Genomic DNA, 14,789 nt, shown 5'->3' on the forward strand with positions numbered 1-14,789 from the left:
GATGGGGTTGATGTGGTTAAGATTAATGAGTCAATTATTTCTAGACGAGGTACAAGGCACCCAATTGTTTCACTATTTCAATACTAACCACCATACTCCTTCTGCAGCATTTGATACCCATAAAATAATTGTGAACAATTTTTCAGTAAGACATCATGAGTGTTAGGCTTATTCTAAAAAATACGAAAAATCACTGAGATGCAAAGGAAATGGGATAAGTGTACAGTTAGAGCAATCCTCCAAAGCCATTGGCCTTAAAGCTTTTCACTTGACAAATTGAAGTTCCCCCAAGACATCGTGCAATACAACACAATGAATTGCTTGCCACTCAGCTGACCTCCCACGGGGACCTGGGCTTACAGCTCTGAACACCGTCACATACGGCACTGAGTCCCCACACACCCTGGCCAGGAAGAGAAAACCTACAGGCATAAATGCATTTACAGAATGAACTCTTCCAAGTTTCATTGTTCTCTGTTGCAACAGACTCCTCATAGCACAGTACAGTATTCTTACCATTTAATACAGACATCACTATTTTAGAGCAGGTGCAGCCTTGCAGAAGCGTACAGTAAGAAGTCAGGCAACAGTGATGCTCTGCTCCATCACTCTGGACAAGTGCCTAACAGCTGGTGAAGAAGGACCGTAAGTTCTGTCACACCTATACTCAGCAGAACGAGGAATGCAAAACTAGTGATAAAGCCCAGCTACAGGAATTCACTCGTTCCCTTTGAGTTAAGCCACTTTTTAACAAACATTTCAAAGTAGAGACAGTGTCAAGTTTCTCGGAGTAGTGAGCGTTAGGAAACTTTATATGAAAACTAATGTCTTGGGATGGACAGAAGGTCTATACCACGTAGTAACATTGCACCAACGTGCTCCTCGGGAGCTGTTTAAGGGACAGGACTTCTGGCCAACAATGACATCTGCAAAAAAGAGAGGATATGGAAGGACAGATTTTTGGTATCTCTGCCTCTAACAACCCACAGTATAATCTCACTTTTAGAGATGGCCCAAATTCATACTGAAAAACGTCTCTTAAATTCTCAACATATAAGCTTATATAAGCTGGACTTTAAATCAGCAGCTTTTAAAATATGCACTTGAATATGCCAGAGGAAATCAGGAGACATTTTTAACAAAGTTCATTATAAACCCTTTTAAATATGACCTACGTTTGAACTTCCATATCTTATAGGGCAAGGATTCGCTTCAATTATTTTCTTAATCCAAATAAAGAAAACGGATAAGTCATAAAAACCTTCAAAACAGGTAATCGGAGAAAGTGACTTAAAACCAAGTAGGCCTTCAGAAGTTAAACCTTTAGGCTTTGGTCTGATTTGAGGAAGCCAGTCTTGCTGGTATTTTCTATTTTAACTGAAAAGGTAAAATGTAAAAGCAGGGCTTGCTCTCATTCTGATCACCAGCACTGGAGCTGGATGTCCTAGCTCCACCAGGCCACCACCGGCCCAGGAGAAGGACTACCCCACCGTGGGGGCAGGTGCCTCCAGAGAAATGGGTTGTTCAGCCTTCCCAACCACGCCTGCTCTCGCCTTCTGCTCAGTCCGCGAACAAAAGCACTCACGGGAGGATGCTACGCATGTACCATGAGGTGTAGCAGAGGTGAACCATCAGCTTCCCCAAGCTGAGCAAGGAGACGAAGGACAGCATCACCAGCTGCTGCTCAAGGACTCCCCCAGCACAATTTTATTTTTACGGTAAACAAAAAGCAGCTCGGTGCCCTACGAACCTCTGCCACGTTTGCCAGAGCAGAAGCGTAATAAAAATGACAGAGCTCCTCTCGGAGAAAAGGATTCAGAGAAGCTACACGCTGCTACGGACTTTTGGGCATTACTGTGTGGGAGAGGGAATAAAATTAAAATTCAATAGACCGAACCGTCCCTCACAATCCTCTCCCCTGCTTTTGGGAGAGGAGGCCTCAGTTCCCAATAAACGGCCAATCAAAGCAAACGTCACCTGCCCCAACTACAAAAACTGCTGCATTCTGGAAAGGTTCTGCTGCTGCCTTCAACAACGGCAGGATCAATCCCATCAGGTGTTAACTCCCCGGTATATTGGTAACCACGTCCCCTAATTGAAGTTGCACACAGCACTTTCCCTTTCCAGTAATGAAATTGTGAAAGTGAATAAAAACACTTTTAAAAGTTCACAACTTTTTCTTTTTACATCAACGGTCTTCAAAAACGCTTTGATTTTTTTAACATTAAAAGCTAATCAGATAGCTATTAGGTAAAGAAAATATTTGGGTTTTAGTTATAATCAAATCTCCTTGATGGAAAGAGTTGGAGTTTTTCATATGAATTTATCTCTTGCTTTTAGCACTGATTCAGGATTCAATCAAACAGAAAATAAAATGCAAGTTCCCCACTACTTCCATGGAGCCTTTAGTTAAAAGGAACAACCTTTAATATTTAACAGAATATAAAACTAGCCAAGCTAGATACACATATATCTTGCCAGTGCTTTAGCAAGCGGTAGTTTCCTTCGTTAAGCACAGTAATGACATACTTGCCAGGTCTGTATGCCCACCACTAAGTATGTGGCAAGTTAATGAGATGCTTTGCCAAGGGTTCAGCCTACATCTGCAGCGCTGCCTCTGCATACGAAACGTGGCCGACGCTGATCTCATCACCTCACCCATTTTGGCAGAAACATCTATCAGGGAAACAGAAGGGACAACATATTAAAACTTTCCACAGCGACCTTTAGCTATCAGAAACAAGACAGCAGACAGCACATTAGAATTTGCAAATTTAATAACCCATTCCGTGGGTAAGCAATTTAATCAGTCAGAAAGTGGCTGGATTTGGTGCGACTGGGAGACTGAAGCCCGTCTGCACGATGTTTTGCCAACAACAAGGAAGAAGAGCCTTTAGGAAAATTTCCTTAAGTCCCACCCCCTTGCTTAGAGTAACCAAAAATCTGCATTTATGTGTACTTTTGGCTCAAAGACAGAGGAGAAAGTGGAAGCAACCAGCAAAACACAAGCTGGCAAAGGCAGGAGGGCACCGAGCATGCAGGGGCAGCAGCACGGCTTCAGGAGATGCTGCACAACACTGGTGGGAACACTGACGCCATGCAGGCTCGTGGTCCAGGGCTCTAGGCTGTCACCCAGAAAGCAAGCAACAAATGCAATTAAAATTTCTACATCAATGAAAATTTAAGCATATTTGCACCCATTCATACCTGTTATCTGTGAAATCTACTGCTAGCGTTTAACTTACTCCACTATTTATATCACTGCTTAATTAGGCCCCAAGGGTGACTTTTAATCTAATTTACACCAAGTAAATACTAAATCACCAGCACTTGCTCAGATTTACTCCAGTGTAAACAAGGTTAGAAGCTGCACAAAATGCCTAACACAAACATTTCTGTTTCTCATGTTTGTAGTTGCCAAAATCTTCCATGAATTTCTTTTAAAAAAAAAAAATAAATAAAAGAGTTGTAAATTGCTTTTTCTCTACAGACTCTTCATTCACCACTTTGCAGTGCAGTCTGTAACGTGCTGGTTTAACCTAGAAAAACTACAGGTACAGGGCACTGCTGCTCTACAACCCCAGAACTCCTGAAAAGAGGGAAAAATTAATACATGCTGAGTGTCGTACTGCTGCTGCTGGACTGCTGATGGTTTAAAGTTGGCTTATTTTAGAGTTTGTGTAGTTGTTTCTGTGTGTAAGTGCAGGCAAACCAATGCTGCTCCCCAGGGCAGCTCTGACACGGCCACCACTCCTGGTGTGAAGGTCAAAAGCTTCCTCCTGGGTAAGGGTTCACTCAAGAGATCAGTTCTTGCCTGATCCGTGCTCACTTCAGGAATGATTCCCAGCTGCAAAAGAGATCAGAGCCCTGGCTTCTCTCTATTTGCATTTTGCTTGGGGCAGATAAACGCTGCCGCAGGGAACACATGGGGATCCACCACCTCCCTTCATCCTCAATGCACGTCCCCGTAATGCATTAGCAAACCTACGGGTCTTCTCCTGCTGCCAGCGACACTATCTATCGCCGGGAAAGACAAGAGAAGGTGTTTGACATGTTCTTTTCCTGCACCCGAGAGAAATGTATTATCTGCCCAATAAACCTGGTTATCTATTGAACAGACAAGCCGGAGTCCTGCGAGCCTCCTCAAAATCAGGTTGGTTACGTACCAGCGATCATATTACACAACACTCCTCGATTTATCTTTTTATTCAAAACCACTCTTTACAGAAGACAAATGAAAAGCTGAAACAACAGAATCCCTCATCGCTTCCAGCATTCTTCATCACTAGCAAAACTTGTTCCACTAACAGTGGAAGACAAATGAGATTATTTCAAGACTGCAGGCATAAATTATGAATATAAATGCTACAGAATACGTCAGTTCACACTGCCCTTTCACACATGCGGTCAGGGAAGCAAAATATGTGCATACAGGGAGATGAACGGGATAAAGCCAAACAGCATTTTAAGTCTTGCCCCCAGCAACTAACACTTGGCGCGCATATATATATATATATAATTTTTTTTCTTTAAGATTGTGCCTAGCAAAATCCTTGCTTTCTGGTCAAATTTGTCCTCATTTCTCAACACCTGGACAATTAAAATTAAAGCAGCGGTTCACTGCACTGTAGCCCTGGAGTCCCCCATTTTTCAAAAAGTTTGCTCTGTAAAGCCTGAAACACACAGCTCTTTGAAGGTTTTTTCCCATTACCATTTTTCAAAGTTTGCCTCTGGGTTTGGTTTGTGGGGGTTTATTTGTCTCTAATTTCTATGCTAAAGTGCCGAGATGTACAATAAGAATAGGTGCATGCTGTTAATATTGCGACTTCTCTGTGGATTTATTTGAAAAACAGCAGAAAGGCTAAAATGAGTAAAGACTGTAGTTTTCCTCTTCATTAAACTTCTCCTCATCCATGCATAAACACCTAATTCTCCACTGAGCTTCCCAGAGTATTAAAATCATTTGAGAAAGAAACCCAGACAGCATCTTACTTACATTTTGTTTTATAAAAACACAGTGACATCTCTGCAGCAGGACAGCAGCAGTGACGGGAGCTGCCCTCGCCCTGCTCAGAAAGGAAGGTTATTCGTCTGCAAACTAGGCTGGAGACGTTCCAGCAGAGAAGCAGGATGACAGACAACCTTCTCCCAAGCAACCCGACCATCACCCCTGCACCCACACCAGGAAAAAACAGCAGGGCAAGGAAGTAAGGTAATGAACCCTCATTAGGGTGGCCCACTGAAGCCTTTTGTAGGGCAGCTCCTGAACATTGACCACCACAGGAGAAGCTGGAGAAGGCATAAAAGTACTCCAGTGAGTGCAAGGACACACCACGGAGCCAAAGCACCAGGGCAGAAAAGTACGCAGCACAAAGGCTCTCCAGTTTTAATGCATGAACCCACCCGATGAGGCATCTGCTGCAAAAAAACACAGGTGGGGCTGGCTCCACACTTAAAAGAAAATAGTTTATGAATGCTGTGTTTAAGTATAAGCTTCAATTTTTACTTTGTCTTTAAAAAAAAAAACAACTTTCAAATTGTTCCCCCCACACCTACTGTAAAGCTTTCCTCTCTTTCACAGATGAACAGCTAAATCACAGAAGTTACAACTGTTGTTCTAACGTAGCTCACCTTGGAACCCACGTGCTATTTCAATTCTCACAACCATGGCAAGTGTAACTTTCTGTATTTAAGATGTACCCCTGGATTTAACATTATATTTAGCTTGATATCACAATAGCTTAGCATTAGATATAATTTACTGACCCTTTAATTCAAGGCTGGCTGCACAAAGCAGTAATGAACATGAGGTCGTGGAAAACACAGTGCACTGAAGGATTATGCGTTGAACAACACCTGAAAAAAACCTTGTACTTCCAATAAAATATTATTTCTTAAAATCCTTCTATCAGTTGCATTGACAATGCAATCACATAGCATTTTTTCCTACTTAAATATTAAAAATTCATTAAAAAGTTAAAGGATTAGGCGTGGGTTTTGATCACTTTGTTCCAATGTTAGCAACGATTGCCCTGTTAAGCATCTTCAGCCTAAGAAAACATTCACCCATTTGACTTTTACCTTGTCATTTGCACAGAAAATAAAAACTAGCATAGAAACAACTCTATAAAAATATAACCTAAAAAATATTACATTTGAGAATTTTGTCTTTTATACGACAGCGGGAGCACAGCAATGTTGTGAGTGGAAGCAACAGTCAGTGCCTTTACCCAGACCCAGCTCACAGATCCCAGCCTCGTGGCTACTCAGATAAAAGGACTCCTGTGACGACGTTAAGCACGGGCCGTCACTTAAGAGAACCCAATAAAAGCCAATTAAGACCACAACATATCACACATGGTTTATATACAACATTTCTTTGATAGCTACACACAAATGTAAACTGTTAGTTTTAGCAATTAGCAGTTTTCATGCTTTGTTAAAATAATGGCCCTAATCCAGAGCAAGAGAAAGGTAATTCAGAGGGAGATCCTGCCGTGGCCGTTAGCAATCCAGCTAACAAACTCCTACGAAACCCATCGCAGCACCGCACAATCCAGGGACACTGCTTTACGTAAAATTTAAGTATAGGCCAGCATATTTGAAATGCTGAGGCCATCTCCACCGCTACACACCATCTCCAGCTTCTGGTAACTATTATCAGCTACTCAAGCTTTGCTGTTACAGTTTATAGTGTTACCCCAGTATCTTGCTAAAACTATACCCCTGTAACTCTGAGCTGCCCATTTATCTAAATTTAATAATTTCAGGGCAGGCTCTGTCACCTAAGTTTCGCTGTAGTTTTAGACCAAAAGTTAAAAGCGACGAAATTCCAACAGTCTCAGACTTGCACTCAGATCTATATTTAAATCATGGGAGATCAATTTCTCCCCTCTCCTGAGGATCAGTCATTAACCTTCTCCCCAACACTTCAGCATTCACTCAGCATGGCTACCATATAAGATGTTAACAGTCATGGTAGCTTTGCGTTAAAGGTTAATCACTTCTCTTTCTTTTTTTTTTTTAAAGAAGAGATAAAGATCTATTGGACTGTTCATTGCACCTCTCAAAACAGAGACAAGATCGCAGAGAAAAATCTTTGGTTAATCACCTGGAGGATGAAAAAGCGGGGAATTTTGCATTATTAATGAAAATCTAGGCAATTAGATAAGTAATAGCCTCCTTCCATTGCATAATACAGTTAAAGTTGCTTATAAGGCTTCCTGACGGACCACATTTCAAGCCAAATTAAAGCAGCTTTCCCAGTTACGAACAGTCTTGTCTTATGCACTGGGGAGTTGCAGGGTTCATCCATGACTGTCATTAATACTGGAGTGGTTTATTTCATCCTGCAACTTTTTAATGTTCTGCCTGATTATGAAGGTTATCTTTCTCACATATATTTTACATCAAAAACATGAGACAGAGAGAGACACCTCACCGCAGCTCCATATTCAAAATACTTAACTGCATGCCAGAATATTAATCCGAGTCCCAGATCTGAATGAAGCTAAGAAGAGTTGATCTGAATGCAGGCATCCCTCATCCTAAGTAAATCTCCACCCCCGTCCTCCTGGCTACAGACTCTCTGGTGAATTACCAGAAATTCCACTGTGAACATGAAAAAATTATTGAAGAACTTCAGTCAAACCCGGAATATTTCATTAAGTCATCTCTGTTGCAATCAGAGTTTTCTGATAAAAAAAAGTATTTTGCATAAGGATGTTGGAAAAAGTTTTAGACATTCAAACGATGGAATCTATCCCTATAGACGTATATATGCAATTCAGAAAACTTTAGGAAGGATACATGGACCATCTGTTGTAAATTCAGAAGAAGAACTGCAACTCACTCTGCAATACAAATTATCTTCACAAAGTGACAGACCTCTCAACACAGTATTATGAAAATGAGGTGATTCTCCCCCTCTACTCCACTCTCGTGAGACCCCATCTGGAGTACTGCTTCCAATTCTGGAGCCCCTACTACAAAAAAGATATGGACGTACTAGAACGTGTCCAGAGAAGGGCCACAAGGATGACCAGAGGGCTGGAGCACCTCTCCTATGAGGACAGACTGAGAGAGTTGGGGTTGTTCAGTCTGGAGAAAAGGCGGCTCCGAGGAGACCTTATAGTGGCCTACCAGTATCTTTCGGGGGCCTACAAGAAAGCTGGTGAGGGACTTTTTAGGATGTCAGGTAATGGTAGGACTAGAGGGAATGGATTAAAACTAGAGATGGGTCGATTCAGACTAGATTCAGATTTCAGATTAGGAACGAGTTCTTCACCATGAGGGTGGTGAGACACTGGAACAGGTTGCCCAGAGAAGCTGTGGCTGCCCCATCCCTGGAGGTGTTCAAGGCCAGGCTGGACGGGGCTTTGAGCAACCTGGTCTCGTGGGAGGTGTCCCTGGCCAGGGCAGGGGGGTTGGAACTAGATGATCTTTAAGGTCCCTTTCAACCCTAACAATTCTATGATTCTAAAATAAATACGAATTTTGGGTAACCTTTCCCACTTAGTGGACTTCGGTTGCATTAGTTTCAATTCAATGTCTTAACTGAAGCATTTCCCTTTCTCTGTCCTACATACGACAGTCGTCACTGACTACTCTTGGGTCTGTGCTATGCACCCCATACATCCTTGTTCGTTATATGTGCCACAACTTAGATACTTTCAAATATAAAAACAATAATGACATACACACATGGATAATATTCGGAGAAAGGAAATACCTGATGCCTAGTGGGGGGAAGAAAAAAAAAAAAAAAAAAAGAATGTGCAAATCCAGTACGTGAAATGCATTCAAACTCACTGGTCTATAAGAAAGAGCATTTTATGTAGTTCTCACTGACACACTTTGCTCAGAAATGACCAAACAGAATAATAAAACTATTAAATGTCAGGATGTCGTGTACTGGCTGAATTTGTAGTATGCTAGCACACTTGCACAGCATAATGTCCATTTTTAGTAAATCTTGCTACTTTTTACACTAACTCACACAATTAAAAGGTGCAGCTTTACAACATCCCAGTGAAATCAGGAATTCTTTTCACATTTCATTAATTCAATCACAAAATTCATTACAACAGTAATAAATAACACCTCCACTTGGAAAAAAACATCGCTAATATGTTCAAGGAACATAACAAAGGAAGAACTACCTGCATCACTCAGCCCAGCCCCCCACAGCAACAGAAAGGTGTGGCAGAAGTTTAATCTACAAGTCAATAAAACACCTACCCTGCATGTCTTCTCACACACTACCAGCAACTTCAAACATTCAGTAAGAAACCAAGTCTGGAGTAAAAGCCGGTAGTCAGGACTGTAGCCTGGAACAGAAATACAGAAGAAGAGATCATGGGCATTATCATCTGCCAGGTCAAACACCCAGATGATCCAGGAACATGCATGATCCCATGTGCTACAGAAGAAAGCCAAAATCTCAACTGTCTTTGATCAGGATGAACATGCTTTCCATTCCTTAAACCTCATAATCTGATTAATCCAAGCACACAAACACCAGTGCATGTCTAGTGTGACCTAGCTTTAATACACTGTCGACAACAAAACAAAAACTAGTAAAAATCAAACTGAAGTTATATCCAAGGAAGTTTCACTCTCTGGTATATAACAGCAGAGACAGAGACTCCAGATACGTAAACCCTCAGGCTGAGATGCCTTGCCAGTGTTTCGCTCATTTACAGTTTAAACCCTCTCTCAATTTTCAGGCTAAAATAATTTTGGACAAATGTGTGCCCAGGTCATCTGAAGCCAAATTGTCATTCATCTTGAGATCTGAGGCTGATCTTCCTTTGTCATCTATTTATGGAGGGGTGGGAGAGACAGAGTGGAAGGGAGAGGATGAGCGAACGGAACAGAGCCATCACGTCACCTCTCATGACGACTGGAATAACACATTTCACACGGAGCTCCCAACACACACAGTCCTCAAAGCATCTTAGAAACAACTACTAAGGTTCATAAGAAAGTTTTTGTCTCCACATTAGGGACAGGTGTCCATTACTGAGACACAGAATTTAAGCTTGAGAATACAACCCCAAATCCCAGGGTCCTGGACCAACTGATAATGCAACACTGCCTCACACCACACATATTTTATGTTTTTTTCTGAGGCCTTCTGGGCCCATGACAATTTTACAGAGTACTCTAGTATTTCCACGTCTAAAGCTTTGTCTTCACATCCTTTATAGCTGAGTTACCCATTTATAAACTAAATATATGTAGTGTTCCAAACAGACAACTAAAAAGGCCAGATCTAAGCTCTTTCCAAATCAACCATCCTGTGAACGCGAGTGTAACTGCTGCCTGCTACTTCCCTTTTGTCTTTACGTTTTCTCCTCAACGTGCAAGGACTATTTCACACACTGTGAAAGAGCACCTTCGCTTTTTCTTAGTAACTATCTCCTTCAAAGTAGCCTGTAAAATTGACAAAAATTCTATCAACCTGAACCATTTCAATTTGCATTGTTTTAATGCCAATTTTGATACAGACTTCTTGCGCAACAGAAAGAGCGTTTCCTGCTTTCCCCCTGTCCCTTGTGGCCTTTCCAGACTTCCTGGACTCCTTCTTCAGAAAGACAAAATTCAGAAATAGGTCCTCAGCGCACTTATATATAAAATGGCTCAGAAGAGCCCTGGTGTAGCCACGTGATTAACAAGGGCCACTTCTCCGGACCAGCAGTGGTAGGAACACACCAAAGATTTTTTTATTTAAGCCACTTCCTTCCAATTCATTTAGCAACAGGTCACTTAACTGCCCCAGAAACGGTCTTTAAGTGCCAATGCAGGGTTTTATCATTTCTCCACTACTTGACTGCAGTACAGCTGGCCAATTAAATATTTAATACAAAAGTCCTCAATATTTAATTAGGGACAAATAGCATTCTTTGGCACTTTCCTTGAATTTGAAAACAACTTTTCCCAATTTACCTATACATGAGCATTTAATATGACAGATGTATTTAAAGCTATTAGAAGTTTGTTGATAACAGTATTACAATGAATTAATGCCTTGTCAGCGACTGCTGCACAGTCTTATTACTATATCCAAGAAATGGATTAAAATAATAATGTTGCTGGCCTTAATCAAGTAATAAGGAAAATACACTTGACAGTTCAGGAAAATAGGGAAGAATTTTGAAACAAAATGTTAAATATGTAACTTCATCTGTCATAGCATGTTTATAGTGAAAGGTATCATTTAAAATACTTTGAATAGTTATTTAGTAACCAAACATTCACACAAACTTGGTCATGTCAGGGGTAGTAATAATTATTTTGAGATTGCTACTGATTTTGATGAGTGTCCACCAAAGACAGTATTCTAGAAAACTGCACTCTACCATTCTACATACTAAGGCGAGAATAATCAAATTTTCAGATTAAAGACTCCACCCCCAAAAGAAGATTATTTAAAAAAAAAAAAAAATCACTGTAGAAACACAGAAGCACAATTTGTTTATCATGCCCTAATACATCTCTGTGCCTACACAGACCAAGCAATTTCTAATCAAATCTCACTTTCCTTCTCGATGCAGAAAAATAAAAGCAACAGTCCAGAGCCTGAGACCTTGGATCAGAGTTCTCCATTGCATCTGGACTCTCAAGAGTTACTCAGCTATAGTTTCAAGAGTCACTTGCTAATGAATTTGCAATATTGCAGCTGTAATAGTGAACGTATCACTGAATTTCATCAGTCGCTTTCTACCTGCATTCCTATGCGCCCAGTACGGTAACAGGCGATAAATTCCACCATAACGATGGTAGTCTCCCCCACACAAAGCTTTCACATCACAGATCAGAAGAAGCGGTTAGCATCAGAATTTTTTGCTATTGGGCAAACAACTTCCAAAAATTTTGATTATGCAACTAACACAAGCAGTCAGGAATCCATGATATCTGCACCCAGAATTAAAGGATGCAGGAGGCATTTCAGGGCTGCCCCACCACCCCGAAACACATTTCAAAGGATGAGTACCTGAACCTTCACTATCTTCTGTAAAGTAAAATTCAAAAAAGTTTCTGGAGGCAACATTTTTTAATTCTAAAACAATAATCCTACACATTGGAGAAAACTAATAATATTATCCAGTACTAATTGCAAATAAATTACCTTTTTTTCCCATGTATATTTTAATAATTTACGTAGGCCTAAATGAAAAAAGATGATGCAGACATGCTTGCGACTTTAAGAAATCCTAGGCAAAAAACTCCCAAATCACTCAGTTTTTGCTGTTTCCACATGTTCATGTGACATTTCCAGTTTTGGTGCTTTACCCACCAAGCTGAGAGGCTGGTCTGCAAATAGAATGACAGCTAGGACACAGCTGCAACCCGAACTACTAGTAACTGCCAAGAACATTGAAGACATCTTTTCAGTTCAAGGATCAATTACCTTCTCCGAATTCAACCTTCACGACATCAAAGACGACATTAATTTTAACATGAAAGATATGTCAAATAACATTAGCAAATCCATCATCATCATTGAGCAATGTATTACCCTCATTCAATGTCAGGTTGTTTTGAGGTAAGGATCCCTGTGGACGATACTGGGATGGCGCTGTGACAGAGTAATAAGGGAACACTTGAAGGTAGCCCTAAGTCCTCACCACAAGCTCTTGTGGTTGCTTCTCCTCAGCATGAGCCCTTGGGGAGCCAAGAAAGAGCAGGTATGACAGCAGCATCTTGTGACCAGAAGAAACCATGGCAGTAGCAGCTTCCCTCCAAAGCCCCAGGAGAAGGATGTGCCCCCACAGGCATCTCCTGCAAGTCTCCAGCATCACCTCCAGCACGGTGGTCGCCTGAGAACACCACCGCTCGTATTGAGCCCCAACTTCCTTAAGCTCAACTGCTCTTCTTGGCTATGCTCTCTGTGGTTTTCTTTTTTCCCTACTACTTACCACATTATTTCAAACAAGAACGATCTTGAAATAATTGTCTGTCAAACAGCTTAAATCTGATCCAAGTGACACGATGTGTGCTAGAGGAAATGCAAACGCATCAACCGTATTGCCCTCCGTGAGCACGAGGTGATGGGACATGGGACAAAACTTCCTGAGTCATCAGTCGGTTCATCTGACCTCTGTTACTGTTTCTTAAACAAAGCAGTGTTTGGTTTGTTTGTTTTCAGGTTGTTTTTTGGGGGTTTGGGTTTTTTTCTCATTGGTTGGTTGGTGGTTTTGGTTTGGTTTACACATATAAACTAGAAAACTTACTTATAATTATAGCTTAATGCCTTTGAATAGAAATAAGAAATGATTGCCGTATAAGCCAACACATCGTTTATACTGGTATTTGATTAACCTTTTCTTCCCCTTTCTCCCCTTAACATGCCGAAACTACAGAAAGAAAAACATTGATTTTAATAAGTGTTAACATTTACACAGGGATTTCTGGCTTCTGCCTATGACCACCTGCCTTACTGGATTTGAAGACAAATCATCTACACTGCTGAGTAGCTCTCATTTTCTTCTATATAATCAAAGAACATTATTCAGTCTCCAAAATCCTATCATACAACTAGTGCTTCTTCTGTTAAAAAAAAAGCAAGACCAAACAAATATTCCCAACACTTGGTGGAGAGATTTCCAATAATCCCGAGCTCCCCAAGGGAACTATTCTAGGGGTAGCTCACTAAAACACTGCATCTCCCACACTGACAAATCTCTCACAGAAGATGCTCCAATCCTTAAGATCAAAGTCACGTGGGCTTTTAAAGTCTATTTACTACTCAAAAGGTTCCTCTAAACAATTTTAGAACATGCTTCAAGATCTGTTAGTCATCCAGATCCATTCTGGATGTTTACAGCAATTTTCCACTTGGTTTTAAACAGAATAACGTTATCTATACGTACAACATAGCATGCAATTCTTTTTGCCAAGTAATTGTACATGCAATTGCTTCTGCAAAGCTGAAATTTCTTTCCTGTAAATACTTTATACATTATTTAATAGTATATATTGATATCAAAGTACCTATATATAGTATGCTTATAAATATATTATTAACTCGCATCTTTACAAGCGCTGGCTTCGGTTCATTCTCATCTCTACAGCTGCTGCTGCTCCAGCATTGCAGTGGTCAAACTCTAAATGGCACCAAGGAGCAACCAGAAAAGAGAAGACAGAGTGGAAACATCAGCAGACACATGCTTGAGTCAGTCAACCAACTCCTACACGGATGCCAGCAAGTCTCTGTAGAAGACTAAGAATTTACAAGATCAGACCTTAATTTTTTTTGCATCCAAAACAATAGTAAAGCAGGGCAAATGATGACAAATTTAACCAAACACAGTAACAATTTGTATCTATTAAACAGAATATGCAAATTCAGTCATATATAATGTTATCACAACTCATTTGTTTTAGTTTCTTCAAATATTCAAGTTTTAATTGAATAATTACTCAGAAAATTTGGCAAATATACAGGCATATATTTAGAGGAACTAAAGATGCATGGAAACAACCTTTTTGGACTAATCTTCAGCTTGCCACAGCTGCTGCTTATGCGCATCCAGGAGAGCTGAGGATGTGGCTGCGTGTGCCACGTCCGTTCAGTCCAAATGGCAAAGCTCCTTCGGGGAGCACCGATTCAGCAACTCAGTCACACTCGTGACACCGGCAGCAAACCCAACGCAGAACACTAACAGTTACTTTTCAGCAAACACAAAATATTGAGACATAAAAGAGCTAAATAAGTCAGAGATGCTCCACTGAACACTACGCACCGAGGGCAGCATTCCTTGCAGGATCCTGATCTGTTCACT

The 14,789-nt window shown here is 40.8% G+C and overlaps 1 protein-coding gene across 7 annotated transcripts in view; it reads right to left on the minus strand.

Annotated features, from left to right (window-relative positions):
• Positions 1–14,789, minus strand: part of THSD7B (thrombospondin type 1 domain containing 7B) — a 329,550-nt gene that overhangs the window by 293,573 nt on the left and 21,188 nt on the right. For 4 of the 7 annotated variants that reach the window (XR_010071985.1, XM_063341433.1, XM_063341429.1 and 1 more), the window contains exon 2: positions 9,241–9,329. The exons of 2 other annotated variants lie outside the window; for them this stretch is intronic. The gene's annotated coding sequence lies outside the window, so the exon portion shown is untranslated. Of the gene's footprint in view, positions 1–2,529; positions 2,609–9,240; positions 9,330–14,789 lie in introns of those variants that run through there. One more of the 7 variants, XM_063341431.1, reaches the window with a different exon arrangement.

This window comes from Chroicocephalus ridibundus, chromosome 7 (genome assembly GCF_963924245.1).
Source record: "Chroicocephalus ridibundus chromosome 7, bChrRid1.1, whole genome shotgun sequence".
Classification (NCBI taxonomy): Eukaryota; Metazoa; Chordata; class Aves; order Charadriiformes; family Laridae; genus Chroicocephalus; species Chroicocephalus ridibundus.